The following is a 12,940-nucleotide window of genomic DNA, read 5'->3' on the forward strand; positions in this document are numbered from 1 at the left end:
GGTTGTGAATTGTTGTGATCTGATATCCACACAATGTCGGCTCCAGGTACACGTACAAATATTACTAATGGCAGCTTATCTTTTTTTCAACTATGAAAAGTACACGTAAGTGTTGTTCCCAAATGCTTAGGTGGAACAGTGGTGAACTGGTAAGCAATGTGTCATATGACATACTTGATGTCGCATGGATAAAAATCAGCCAAAGAGACGGCGAAGAACTCATGTATTTAAGAACAACGTTCCATCATTTCCCATTTTTATCTCAACTTCAATGGAATATCTTTCAATACTAAAACCAAAAAATGCTGTTTATCAAACAATTTCTGATACATGAAACTGTAAATAAACAGCACAGTGAAGGTGGTCCTCATCCTAAAACATTCCCCTCCCTCAGTACTCCACACATGCAGAGGAGTTCAACCTGGATAGCCAGCCAGCAAAATGTTAATGCGGACGGCTTTTCAATCTGTCGCGATGATGCTGTATTTAATGTGATCCATTGACGGTTTCTTGTAAACCTAGTTTTTCATAGAGCTTTTAATCAACACTTAATTGTTTACGAATGTGCTACAATATGATAATTCAAAGAACAGACATAGTTTGACATCTTCAAGAAAAGAATTCATGAAAAATAATCAAAGTTAGATAAATCGCATCTGTTTTTTACATATTAATTTAGAAGTTTCAAAGTTTTTGGAAGCATAAAAATTAATAAGAAGAAGCAAAGCATAGAAGTTTTGAAATTAGGTTTTCACATGCTGTACCACACATAGGAATGTCTTTTTCTAAATATCTTTTCAGTGTCCTGCAAAAATGTCTCAATTCTTTTCACGTTTTTAACTAAATCTTTATTTTGTTTAGATGTCTGGACTGTTTTCAAGGAGCTGTTGCTGGGTTGGTGGTGGCCAATTCCCAAAAGTCTGCTGCTGCAAAAAAAAAAAAAAAAAGAAAAAGGAAAAATGAATGACCCAAGAAAACCCAGAGGAAGGGGGAAAAAGTGTCATGAAGGCACCTTTTGCAAAAAATCTGAGCCTGCTTTTGAAAAATTAGTTCTGGATGCTAACATTACACTTTATACTGACCCAGGTTATTTAGCTGGTGCCAATTTGAATATAGTTTCAATCAGACAAATTATACCTGCTGTTAAATTTAACATTTCTTTAGATTTGAATCCACCTGCTATCAGATTAGATGTTTTTTTTTCTCTCACCCCCCTCAGACACACAATGATGCCCTTATATTCCTGGCTCTCAATTTTTCTATTTATACCCACTGAGATGAGCAATGAGCCCCAGGCATCCCTCACTCACTAACCAAAGTACACGTTGACTCACACTGGCACAGAAACACAATTTCTCCCTGAAACACAAGTATACATGTGTTTTGAGTTAAAGTTGAGGTGGAGGGTACAGAGTTTCATCAGCTGTGTATCTGGCCATATCTACTAAAGTAATGCAGTTAGCAATAGTGTGTAGCCTCAGAAAACACAGAGGACTGGAGTTCCTGCTGTGTCCTTGCTTTCAGCATTGTGCTTCACAGCATCAAAAGGAAAAGGCATTCTAAAAACCAATACCATTTTCTATTCTGCAATTTTTTAAACCTGCCTAGGTTTGTAAACCTAGGCAACATGAAAATGCTATAAATAAAAGAGACAAGGCAGTCTTAGCAGAGCCATCAAGAGACATAATCCTGAAACAACTTTGGGATGTGTTTTCATTACTGTCACAAAGCACAATATTTGCATTTTTTTTTAATTCAACAGTGTAAGCAAATTTTATATTAATCTATAAAGTCACTTGACATTTTTTCTGAATCTGACACACAGAAAAGAGTGAGAAAGACACTGTGGGGTTAATACCAGTGCTATAAAGGAAACCTGTTCTGAAGTGTGTGTCTAGTAATTAACTTCGGCAATCAAAAAGCAATTAGCAGCAAACCATTAACCTGTTGTTTTTTTGTGACCTCAACTAAAAGGTGTGTTTATCACATTAAATACACGCCTGCATGCCTACATCTGCACATGTCCAGACATACTGGACAAGCTATCAAGCACAGAGGGAAGCAAAGAAAGCTTGAGTACTACTGTGTAACTGAACCAGTAAAAATGAATGAAGACAACATCCATGAGACTCAGCCTATTCTGCATTATTTACAATATTGAGCATGCACTAAAACTGTTGTCAGCTTGACTATCCAAACTTCACCTGTTATAATAGGATACTCACTAACAAGTGAGCATTTTAACTCTTCAGTACAGCTTGAGGTTGCAATCGTATGCCAATATAATGGTATAAAAACTGACGATTTTTTTTTTTACATATATTTGCTCATTGTCAGTATTTAAAAAAGCATGTAATGTAAAAACCATAAATTAGTATTTTATATTTATCAGAAACTGCATTAAAAACACAATATCTATAAATGTGCTTTTGTTTTTGTGTGTATATTAGAAATATTTGAGATAGCAGACAGCAGTAGACACATTGCCAGTATAGGAGAATGTCTGACTAGCAGGTGCTTAATATGTTTGCTCCATATTCAGTTAGAAATCAAATAAAAGGCTTTTTCTTGAATAATTTTCATGAACACAAATAAACAGAAAAATAAATCAGAGCTGCAAAACAGTCTACAAAACTGATGGAAATTAAAGCTTCACTGACAACTTAATTCATGGACAAAACACATCAGCTCATGCTAATGTTGCTGGTAATGTTATCACCACTGCGCCTGTCACTTAAAATCCTGTTAATCTTTTCCTGCTAATAACCTTCTTTAATTACTTCCCAGGCCCAAATTATGTTCCTATTATGATACATATATACATGCATATAATATTTAAGCATGGGGTTTGTGTATTTCTGTGCTTATTTTCTAATTTTTTGAAAACTCTTATGCAGGGGTGTCAAACATAAGGCCCAGGGGCCAAAATTGGCCTGCCAAAGACTCCAATCTGGCCCACTTAACAACTTTAGAATATATGAAGTACATGAATATATGAAGTACTTTTAACTGTCTTTTCACATGTTTTGCAGCTGTTCCTATTGATAAAGCCCCCACCACCACCACGAGTAAAACTGGTGAATTGGTATCAATCCATAACATAACATTAGTATCACAGATATAAACTAATCTGAAAACCTGGTTTAGGGTGTCTAGACTGAAAGTAAAGTGAGTTTAGGATGGTGGTAGGGCTCATAGCTGTTATTATAGAGGGATGGGATACCCTTTCCCCCCCCTCGTTCAAGGTAGCTAGAGGGCATCTATGTGTGTAGATTCCCATGTCTGTATATGCAAATGTTTTAATGAAACATGATGAAATATGATGGAAGCTTTCAGAGGCAGAAGCCCTCAAAGTTACACATCCTGATAAAAGCATAAATGTGTGACATTTCTGCCTCACGTTGTTGTGTTTAACCCCCTGCAGGTTGGTGCACATGCACAGACGCGCTCACACACAAACCAAATCATCCCAAGTCAACTACTCGAGTCAACCTTGTTCTGGTGTTGAGAGTGCATGAGAATACATACGAGCCACTCACCCAGCTTTGAGGTCACTGCCCCAAGTGCTCAGATTACCACAGACACCACCGGTCACTTCACCTTCCACTTCTTGTCAAGCTCCTCTCTCAACCACTCTAGGGGGCATTTCCCATGTTGATACTCTGCACAGATGTTCATGTATACTATACCAGCCACTTTATTATAGCATTCCACGTATGCCTTGCCTACTCGCATCGTGCACCTTGCTGTTATGTGCTGAATTATCTTAAGGGTATCTTTGCACCGCCTGCACCTGGGGTCTTGCTTGGTGTGGTAGACCCCAGCCTCTGTTGATCTCATGCTCAGAGCTTGTTTCTATGCTGCCATGATTAGTGCCTCTGCGCTGTTTTTCGGTCCTACCAACCATTAGTAGGATATTTCTATAACAGTCAATATATATATTCCTTTCTGATCTATTTTCCATCTCAAAAAGCCATCTCTCCTCATCTCCACATGCTCTTTTCCTCCCTTCACATCTGTCAGGTGTTTGATATCCTGATACATCTGAGTTATTGAAGAGTGGCATGCTTTGATAGCTGCAGTTGAACTGTGATATTTCATCTTCAGAAGGGGTTCCAGTGTCATATCTCCATGCCATCAACCTCTGCTATCCCTCTCACTTTTTAGTTCCTTCTTTCTGACACACACACACTCGCACGCACACAACTCTGGATGTGTGGCGAAATACAGGAGAGAGTTGATGAGATAGGTCATTGTATCCTTGTGTGTACGTTTGGCTCATCACTTAATCTTGTTTTGTTGAGACCCATCTTGTGTAGATGGGTCTCTCAAATTCACCTCCAGACATATTGATGCCTTGTCAGAGGAGACTGTGTCATTCATAGGTGTCAAGTGATTGTAACAGTTTTATTGTATAGTCATGTGACCACAGTGGGCATATTTGATTGCAGTATAGAGGTACAAGACTTCGAACACATGGCTACAATTGGCTCTTTAACAAGTGAAACAACTTGTGTTCAGCAGACACACAAATAATAATCACTCAACTCCTTTTCTGTTGGGTTGGGTTATTCCATCTCGATGGTAGTGCATCTATAACTGACACCACTGACATCACATCTCTGTTGAGTTGTGATAAGATATGGTTTGACCTTCTATGCAGAAATATCCCCAGTCACAGCTTATGTTTAACCCTGAATCTGAATTATAGCAGGTCAACATGTTAGAGGCCTCAAGGTTCTACCCAAGCTTTTGCTGAACTGACTGTCCATAGTACCACTGTACTGTGTAGCGTTTACATCAGTTCAGCTCTGCAGAACTATGCTCAGGCAATTAGAGAGCTGCTTTTGTTGCCTTTAACGAGTTTGACCAGTTTTGCTGATAATATGCACAAATTTCCATTCTTTCTGCGCTTCTTTTTTTCTTTCCCTTTTTATTTTTGGTCTCTGTCCCTATTTTTCTTTTTTCCTCTCCTATCTCTTTCTTTGTCCCCTTGCTGAATATGTGTGAATTAGAGAAATCCTAATCCTCTGAAATAAATATTCTTTTTGAACAGTACACTGGAGCTGACTGTCAGATTATATCCATCTGGACATTCCCATGGATTACCCTAAAAGAGTTGTATGTGTCCACGGGAATGAATGGTTATGTGTGTGTGCGTGAGTATGTGACAGGTGTTAGTGGAAGGTGAGAAAGCTATCTACTGATTTAGCAACATCCAGTGCTTGGCTGTAGCACGGTACACTACAAGTCAAATGAATTTAGAATACAAAATATGAGTCAAAGTTACAATCTAAATATCTAGTAATTAACAGACAGTTACATTCTTCAATCAACAGAGTACATGAAGTTATTACTTTTTAAAGCCTGCTGTCATCATAAAGAATACTTATAGTTTAGTTGAATGCAGGTCTAATTATCTATTGCTACTGCACCTACTTATACTGCGTACTAGTGACATGCAGTGACTTTTGCAAGCTGAAAGAAATACTGTTCCCCAACTGTTTGACAAAATATACTGTACCAGATTAAAAAAAATATGTTGCCTTTCTTTTGTTCTTCTATATAAGCTGTGATGAGTTTGAAAGGTGAAGCCAGTTAGGAGGTACCTTAAACCTGTATTCTGTTCAATGGCCAGTAACCTTTTGATATTTTTATTTTAAGATTAATTTTTGTAATGCAGCAAAGTGAAAGCAAAATATTCTGTGGAACTATAAATTTAGTTTAATTCTTATCTTATCTGGTTTTTATGGGAACTTGGTGCTACGTAAACGCTAATCAAAACATCGTCATTAGATAAACTCTTTTTCTGGCATCAGTGTAGTACAAATTTCAAAGCGTTAAATATGTTGTTCACTTTGAGCAATCTGACTCAATACATTAAAGATAGCATTTAAATGAATATATTCTGCAATATGTACTGAAATACATTTTAAAGTAACACTCCCAGCACTTCCCACATGAGGAATTATCTGTTCAACCAAGCTGAGACAGACGGACAGAGACTGAGAGCAGAGAAAGGTAAGCGAGAGAAGAGATACTGAGGGAGGATGATACGGCAAAACGGGCAGAGATACTGAAGTGTGGGAAGGAGATAGAGAGGAGGGCTCTGCATAGATAGAGAGAGCTGACTACAGTTAGCACAAGGAGCGAAAGGATGATGTTAGGAGAGAGTGGTGAGGCACTGCATGAGGTTATATGATGGGGTGAAAAGTTTAGGGAGAAATGTGAGGTGGAGAAGGAGTATTTATTATTCAAATGAGGTTTAGAAGCACAGGAGTAGATTTATGAACAATATAAATATGTCCCTGTGAACTTCATGAGAGCTACTAACATTTTACCCATTTTATAACCACAGAGCTTGCACGATATTCAGTCACTCAGCATCACATTGTCACTCCTGGTCAAATGTCAGTATCTCTTGGCTTGAAGATCTAACCAGTAATCATAGAAAGAACATGAAGGATTGATAGTAATGAGACAACAAAATATACGACAAAAAACCCCAAAATCAAAACACAGGGTGTCGCGTTCATGGGGATGTGTTACTTGAGGTTTCTGTGAGATGATGAAATACGATTGACATCCCTTTTAGAAGCTAAAACTTGCGCAGTGGCTATAAAAAAACAATTGTGGATGGTGATAACATTTATATTTCATGGCAATAGCCAAAAATAGAATCCAAGTATTGTACCAGGAATATGCATTTTAATATATCCATGTTTTTTTCTTCTTTTAGGAGACTCTTCTGTTACCATCATATCTGTACCTTTGTTCTGGCCTAATTTAGATTATTAATGCTAGTCTCTGCTAGTCTCACACTAGTCTGAACACATCTTAAGTAATGGCTGTAGTTATACTTTGAGAGTAATCCAATCGTTCTTTGTTGATCTAACAGATAAAGCAGTCCTCTCTATTTCTTCACTTTCTCAAACAGTTAGATCCAAAAATATTAGAATAGATTTTTCTTTATCTGAGGAGACCATTAATTTGCATGTTTTGAAGAAAACTTTGAAATAATCCAAAAAGATATAGAATTTATTGCACTTAAATAAATATATGTGTTAGTATATGTGTAAATCTATGTGTAGGCATCGGTGGGGTATATATCTCTTTTCAAAGGAACAGTGATATTAAGAACTAAAGGAAGAAGAGTGAAGAAGTCTGAAGCTAAATTGTTATTCTAAGCAAAAAGGACTTTTTCTGCATCTGATCCCGGCCAGACTGAAGTTTTCTAAGGGGTATGCGTCTGGGTGAAAAAACACTTTGTGAAAACTGCACCAGTTCTATCCGAAGCACAGTCAAGCAAACCACGTTACCCACAATATCATGTGTATAAGCCTTTTGCAGAGATAGAAAAGCACATTTGAAAGTCCTGTAAAGAGAAGACTACTCAGTAATGATTTCCTGGGATAAGCAGCAGTCGCTAAAGTCCTTCTCAGGAGGTGAAACAAAGGCCAAACCCTATTTAACTGTTCTAGTGACAGTAGATAATTGGAAAAGTTTGTTAATGAATTGGAACAGAAGGGTACAGCAATGGAAGGCTTTCTTTACAGAGATTAACAGGAGAAACAATGATGCTGCAAGATACACTATGTGAGAAAAATATTGGTCCACACCTTTTAATCTTTGAGTTGAGGGGCTTTCAATCCAATGGCCACAGATGTATAAAATTAAGCACCTAGCCATGCAGTCTGCTCTGACAACCATAGTGACTGGGTTGTTTAAAAGAGCTTATTGAATCTGAATGTGGTACTGTAAGAGGATGTCACTGCTGCACGTCTTCCCTTCCAGATATTCCTCGAGTGGCTGTAAGTGGTATTATAGCAAAGTGGAATTGTTTAGGAACCACAGCAACTCAACCACAAAGTGATAGAACATATAAAATTACAGAGGAGGGCTGCTGACTGCTGAGGCACACGATGCGTAAAAGTCGCCAACACTTTTTTTTTTTTTTTCTTGCCTGTCCCGTTTGGCTCTTTTGCCATCAGAATTATTGTCTAAAGGCAAAGAAAGATGCCCAACGGATTTACTTTACCAAATTGACCATCCCAGCCTTGCCATAATGGTCCATTTGATTCACCTTTTATTGTTTAATTTATTTTCACTTGCTGAATACGGGACAGACTTGACTGGAGGAAAGAAGGGGAGAAAGAAAGAGGGAAAGAGAAACAGCTGAGAAGAGGGACGGGGGAGAAGGGCAAAAAACAAAAACCAACAGAATGGGCAGCAAAAAAAAAAAAAAAAAAGCATATATCGATCACCTGGATCACCTGTTGAGAAAGAAAAAGGAAAACAAGCAGAAGAGCAGAAGAGAACAAGAGTAATAGAATAAACAACATCACAATGATATATGGGAATAACAGTAAATACTAAATATTAAACATTATTGTGCAGCACATAAGATCAACAGAACACAGTGTGCTTTGAGGTAGGAGCAAAAAAGGGTGTAGTTTGTGGGTGTGATCACCCGTGTGTACACCTGTGAGCATGGACGCGCTTGTTTTTTTAAAAGGTTCCTTCATGTAATGATCTGCTAGAGGGTGTGGGGGGGCCACTGCCCCGTCCTCCAGGGCATGAAGCAGGTATGGAGGAGATCAAAACTCCAGACATCCAGAGGCCCCCAGAACACAAGAGACCAAGGAAGACTAACAGAGGGGCAGCCGCGCCACTGTCCCAGAAAGAGCTGAGGAGAGTCCCAGATGAGGGTTCACTCAGCAGCCGCGGAGCAGAAGCCAGGGGGAGTTGCAGTGACGCGCCCGTGAGCTCCGCCGGCAGCCAGCTGTGCCTGAGTGACCGAGCCCCAGGCCGAGAGGCCGGGGGCACCCCACCTCCGAAGTGGCCCGAGCGAGCCCCAGGCTCCAGGCCCCGATAAGCGGCCGCCAAGGAGTGAGCCGGTGTGTACCTGGACGCCCATCCCCAGACACAAAGAACCACCAACGCACCGATGTCTGAGGGAGTCTGCCACTGGCAGGGGAAGTGATGGTGGGGGGAGATAGGCCTCCAAACCTTGGAGGGCCTGAGATGTCCCCAGAGAGGTGGCGCCTGACACCCAACCTGACATATAGACACAGACATACAGGCACACACAGATACAAACATCCATTCCCTCCCTCATGCTCTCATATGCACTTACTCCACACTCAACCAACATGGAGACAGACATAAAGAGACACTGTACACACGATCACACTCCCCAAGCGTACTCTACGAACCGGGTCTAGGTACCCTTGCCCCTGGAGGGGGGAACTGCACCCAGACCCAGGTGGTGTTACCCTTTTCCCTGCGGTAGGGAGAGGCAGACCGCCCCGACTCCGCAGCAGCAGGGAGGCCCCACACTCCAGACCGCAGTCGGACGGCCAACTCCTCCTAGCCCCCCCGCTCCAACAGGTCGCAGAGAACGGGGGTGAGAGAAGACTCCAAACCTCTCTCCACCCGTTCATTGTAGTGTTGATGCATGTGTGTTCTAAGGTGCATTTAAAACCCAGGAGGGCATGGAGCTACCTGCCAGAGAGCAGCAGGTAAGCGCATGGTCCCTCCTGCTAGCCCTCAATGTCTACGTGTATTTAAAATTGAGAGGTGGGCAACGACGCCAGGGGTGAGGTGTACACCCTGATGGTAACTCGGATTCCGTGTATCGTGCCCACCCCCAAGATCCTATATGTATGTGTAATGAGAGTGTGAGTAATGTGAATGTCTAAGTTGTGGGATAAAATTGAGGCAGAGGCAGCCAGAAGGGGACAGGGGGGGGGGGGGGGTAGCCTCCTCTGCACCCTGGTGACATACCCCTACTCCAAGGCCCTGCATGTGTGGGTGGTTGTGGTGGAGCGGGAAGAGGGAGGCAGCTGGAGATGGGGAGGGAAGGAAGGGAGGGGCAAGTGACCCCTCCCTGGGGCCAGCTCCCCCGCTGACCCCAGTAGGCACCCCCATACTCCGCGACCCGCCAGGGGAAGGGGGCCCAGGCCCATTCAGACCGGGGCCCAGTGCAGCGCCTCCCGGCCCCACAGAGCCCGGGACAGTCCACCCAACCCCACCACAGAGAAAACTGAACCCACCCCATCATCCACTCATCTTCCAGACTACATAAGACAATAGACGCCCAGGCTGAGATCTTCCTCCACCTCTCCTGTATCTCCCCTTCCTGCAGAGAGAGTTCCTGAAGAGAGGAAAGCTCCTGCAAGATGTGACAATCTCCCCCACCAGTTGAAGAGCCCCCCAGGTGGCTCGACGCACCGGCGGCACCCTGCGCCAGGGCTGGGCCCCCATGCACCCACCCGCCCACAACCCCGGCAACACACCAACCAGGACCCAAGCCCCCGAGGCCCGGCCAGTCGCCAACACTTTGATGACTTTTGAGTTCCAAAAGTCTCATAGCGTTAACATCAACACAGAAATTGGGCACCGTGAGCTTCGTCGCATGGGTGTCCATGTCTAAGCATGCTGTTGGAAACATTCACCTTCACTGGATGGATTACATTCTGAGTGAGTGAATGCTCTGCCATTTGCTTTGTTTCTATGTGATGTAGGTTCATATTTATGCTGAGCATCATGGAACTGGCAGTCTCCTGATCATTCTCTGAACTGGGTTACTTTGATAAAAGCTAGCATTATTTGTATTGCAAGAATGTTTTCGAAACATGGCAAGATCATGCTACGCATGACGTATGAAGTGGCAAAAACTAATGCTAAGATGTTCTGAAATTAATTTGTCTGGAAAAAATACTTTTAGACCTTTTTGTTTATTCCTAAGTAGTATTTTTAACATATTCCACACTATGCTCGTGTCATACTCTTACATTAAAATAAAGACCTCTATCTTTGTTTGAACACGGAAGAGATTTTAGGTGGAGGAGTGCCGAGTGTCTTCCAGTGTTTGCAGAGATCAGAGGAATCGTGTCCGTGCTGAAGCTCCTAAACTCCCCACAGAAGCGCAACACATTTGAGAGTAGGGGATGATGATTTAAGGCCAGAGACTGGGGGAGAAAGAGAGAAGATGAGGTGCAGGAATAAAAAAGTAAAAGGGAAGGATTAAATGAGGACAGGCTGCACAAGATTAAGGCTTATGGGAGACTGGAGGAAAATCATGCAGCTGAAAAATATGATTCAGTCAGCTCAGTATAGTTGCATCACTCTTATAATTACATTTTTTTTGTCATTCTTATACTAATTAATCAACAACATTAAGGAAGATGTATTTTCTGTCTTTAGGACACTTTTCTTTCATTTCTTCAAAACTTTGAACTTGAACTTGAAAACTTTAAGTGTGTGCTCCCACTCTCTGAGCAGGAAGGTTAGACACCATGGTGAATCTGCCAAGTGCATGACTCAGAAATGATTTGGGCTGCATGACTTAACTGTGGGTGGTTAACCAATCAATAGTCTGTACTGAATGACTGGGTGATGACTGGCTGGTGCATTCATGTTTCGGTGAGTGGGTTTTGTATGCCAGCAATACTTGGTGTGCAGAAAAAGAGTTGATGTGTGATGATGGTGAATTTTGGACAGTACAGTCATCTTAAAACTTGCCTCTAAGCTACATCCAGTGCTGTCTGTTCCAACAGTGATGCAGCCTCTCCATTCACAAGGACTTTGTTTCCACGTGTCTTCATTTTAAACCTAAATCCACCAGTAAGCTCCTCCTCCACACTCATCCACTTTTTTTTCTTTCTTTTTTTGTGGTCATTATAGTTCTGTAATAGACATTTTTAAATCCTTCACCATCACCCAGTGCTTCTCTTTTTCTCCTCTTCACTCCTACCTCCCATCTCCCCTTACTCCTTGAAAGCTGGAAATCAGGACAGTTCAGCAGCGGAGGGGTTAAGATGAACCCAGCCTTGTGATTGGCTGCAGGCCGGCGGTCTGAACCAGCCTACAGATAGAGGTAACCAGGCAACCTCAGAGAGAGAGAGGGAGAGGAAAGAAGAGGGGGGCATAGGACCGAGGAGCGGAGAAAAAAAGCGCTGAAAGAAGCCTGGCATAGTTTTGTAAGGATTGTGGGAAAAGATGTAAGGAAGCTCGCACGCGCTCTCTCCGGCATGGAAAACTGGATTACTCTCCCTGCTGAAACACACTGTGGATGTCTGAATAAACCAGGAGGGGATTCACGGGAATGAATGGAGACTAAAGCCTTTTCTGAAAATGGGAACTAACAGTGCTCTTTTTCGCAGTAGTGCAAAGGTAAGTGCGTCAATGCAAACAGCCCGAATGGAAACGAACAGAACAAGTGGCAAATTTCGTCCTGTGCGTAAGGTCCTGCCAGCGTGTACTTTTTAGATCGCTGTGTGATAGTTGAATGTGATCAGAAGCCTGTGGATTCTGTGTGCTCTGCCACTGACACTGCAATGAATTATCTATTGCTGCTGCTGCTGCTGCTGCATCGGGATTTTAGCGCATGTATGTATGTGTGTGTTTGTGTGTGTGTGGATTGAAGCTTGTGGGGGGAGTGACCCTCTCAGAGAAATAGTAGAGGGAGGCTGTGTGTGTGCTGTAAAGCGGGAGGGAAGACAGCGGTTTGGTGCATTTGGCGTGTGTAGTTTTACGGGGCGTCCCCACACTCGGAGATTCCGCAACAGATTTACGCGCTTAACGACTATAAAGTGTCGAAACCATAAGTTTTATTCCTTTCTCTCTCTGAAACACACGTGTTTCCTACCCCACTTGGGCAAAATTTGACATAGGAGTGCCCTGACTTTATAGTTACCGTATTATACTTTGTGGGATTTTTCTTGAAGATAGCTTTTTTACGTGTCTTTTGTGACCTTACTGTGATTGAGCTTTTTTTTTTTTTTTTAAATAAACAAGTTTATAAAAAAAAAACTTTTTAATTCTCTTTTGTGTATGGAGGTCTTCTGATGTATTGGCGTTTGTCCACGTTTTAGAGGGCTGTCTCACAATAGAAGGGGTATGAAATGTACTGAAACGCAAAACATGATGAGATTCT

General features: G+C 41.9%; 1 protein-coding gene across 7 annotated transcripts in view; it reads left to right on the forward strand.

Moving 5' to 3' along the window:
- The window catches only part of dab1a (DAB adaptor protein 1a), a 232,936-nt gene that overhangs the window by 138,037 nt on the left and 81,959 nt on the right, over positions 1-12,940 (forward strand). For 6 of the 7 annotated variants that reach the window (XM_082523993.1, XM_082523996.1, XM_082523999.1 and 3 more), the window contains exon 1: positions 11,890-12,177. The exons of the other annotated variant lie outside the window; for it this stretch is intronic. The gene's annotated coding sequence lies outside the window, so the exon portion shown is untranslated. Of the gene's footprint in view, positions 1-11,889; positions 12,178-12,940 lie in introns of those variants that run through there. 7 annotated transcript variants of the gene reach the window in all.

This window comes from Aulonocara stuartgranti (assembly GCF_965226115.1).
Source record: "Aulonocara stuartgranti genome assembly, chromosome: 23".
Classification (NCBI taxonomy): domain Eukaryota; kingdom Metazoa; phylum Chordata; class Actinopteri; order Cichliformes; family Cichlidae; genus Aulonocara; species Aulonocara stuartgranti.